Source organism: Triticum dicoccoides, chromosome 3B (assembly GCF_002162155.2).
Source record: "Triticum dicoccoides isolate Atlit2015 ecotype Zavitan chromosome 3B, WEW_v2.0, whole genome shotgun sequence".
NCBI lineage: Eukaryota > Viridiplantae > Streptophyta > Magnoliopsida > Poales > Poaceae > Triticum > Triticum dicoccoides.
Genome location: NC_041385.1, coordinates 233,984,288 through 233,986,626, shown reverse-complemented (window position 1 = coordinate 233,986,626; position 2,339 = coordinate 233,984,288).

Genomic DNA, 2,339 nt, shown 5'->3' with positions numbered 1-2,339 from the left:
AGAGGGAGATCAATCTGGTCGTAGTGATGCAGGTTATGCTGATTCGGCGCCTTCTGCCTGGCAAACGCCGCCCCCTCCGTTTGTGGGAATGCAATCCGGAGGGGCCTCGAGCTCTTCAACACTTCATGGGTATGATACCCATGGAGATGTATAAACTGTTCTTTGGATCACAAGAGATGTGTCCGGACTTGACCGAGGACGCCGGCCAAAGCTGCAATCGCCTGGATACTCAAGTAAGTAGTCCTGTGTTCGGACATACCGTTCGTTTGCATATCATGGATTTGCCTTTTAACCAATCATCCTTTGAACAGGAGTGGATAGAGCAAGCAAAACTGATACGGTGTCCGGCCCCCCTCCCGGAGACCACGCCGGATCCCGTGTTAGTCAAGATGCTGGAGGTTGCGCCTTCAGAAGAGGGCGAAGGGGAAAACAGAAAAACTACCGCCTCCACTAAGGATGCTTTCAAGAAAGGGGGGATCGAGAATCCCTCCTTCCAGGGGAGAAGAGGACCGCTTCCGAAAATCCGGAGGCTAAGGCCTCAAAGCGGGGGAAGAAATCTTCACCGGAGGGTCCTGCGCCAGGAGAAGCCCCGGCCGCACTATCTCCCCAAAGGAATCAGCCCTCCAGCGAGCCGTAAGTAGAAAAAGGGGAGTTTTGTAGTAAGGGACATCCATATTTTTATTTCTGAGGATAACCGAAGCTTTTACCTTATAGTTTGGATCTCAGCCCTTCTCAGCTGAGCTCATCTTCGGGGGATCTTTGTCCGGAGATGATGGAGAGCGAGACGCCTCCATCTGCCGCGCCGTCAGGCGGGGCGGACGACCCTGAGGTGTCGACGCGGAGGGTCTCTCCGAGTCCGGCGGAGCCAGAGAGTGCGGCACCAGCCGGTGTGCGGCCGGGGGAGCTGAAGGATCTGCTCGAGAGGGCGTCTATCTCAAAAGATCACCATACATTAATGAGTGCGGTGATTGAGAGGATTTCATCCGCTGAGAGCGGGTTGCATGAGGCCGTCAGAAGTTTACTGACGGGGTTTGAGGTACGTAAAAATGGCATACCCTTTGACAGTTTTGCACATAGAGTGCGCCCTGTATAGATAGTAGCCCCTGAGACTCGGTATGTTGTCAGAAGTGACGGTGTGCCGAGGATCATAATCTCAGTGTTAAGATGTCATCGTTCCTATTCAGGGGGCGGAGCGTTCGGTGGCCAGCCGGACTGACAGAGTTGCCGAGCTGAAGCGGCAACTCGACGTTGCGGATGCGGACATCGCGCTGGTCAATAAACGACTTGACGAGTCACAAGGTAAGTGGTTTCTCCGTGGTCACCTGGTAAGGGAGCTGACGCCCACTCCTTACAATATGTATGCTTAATGCAGATGGTGCCGCTGCTGTGGAAGACCTTCGGGCAGAGCTTGCTCGAGCCAAGGAGCAAGCCAGAAGGAGTGATGCGGCTGCCTCGAAGGCAGCTGAAGAGCTAAAAGCCGAAAAGGCTGCTCACTGCCGAAGCAGGGAGGAGATGGCCGGAATGGCCGTAAAGCTGAAGGATGCTACCGACCGCTATGAGGTTCTTGAAAGAGAATGCCGAGCGGGTCAAGAGGACCTGAAGAAGGTCACCGCCGAAGCCAAGGATGCCCATTCTGCAATGAGGGCTATAAACGAGGAGCTGCGTCAGGCTGGAGACATTGCGACTGGAAAGCCCTTTCTGCTGTGTAGGAAGTTCACGGATCAGAAGTATGCTCAGTTGGGCCAGTTGTGGGGTGCGGAGGATCCTTATCTGAATTTCGCGGCGAGTGCGGCGGACGCAGTCGTGCACTTCTGAAGACAAAAGGATCACGAAATGGAAGAGCTTTTTTGGTCTCAATTCCATAGTCCGGAGCGTCCGCTTCCGTTAACCGATCGGTTGGCTGAGTGGGCTGAGCTGAATAGGTTGTCCGGACTTGCCATGAAGGATGTCGTGGCTCATCTGTGGCCGGACAGGCCCAAGCCGAAGAGTTATTTTGGCTTGGTGCAGTAGTTCCTTGATGCGGTGCCGCACATCAAGGCTATGAAGCGGTCAGCATGCATAGAGGGTGCACGGATGGCTCTCGCCCGTGTCAAAACATGCTGGGAAGAGATGGATGCCACCGCCGTTGCCTCCCGGGTTTCGGACAGAAGCCGATTACCCGCCGAACACTATTTTGAGGAAGTCCTGTCGGGCACTCGTTTAATAGAGTCCCAGTGCTCGAAAAATGTTATGTTCAAATGACATGTATGATTTGTAAAACCATATTTATAGTATAAGGGCTTTTTATACTTGTGCGTTCAAGTATTGAAATATCTCCTGTGCGGCCGTTAATGTATGTA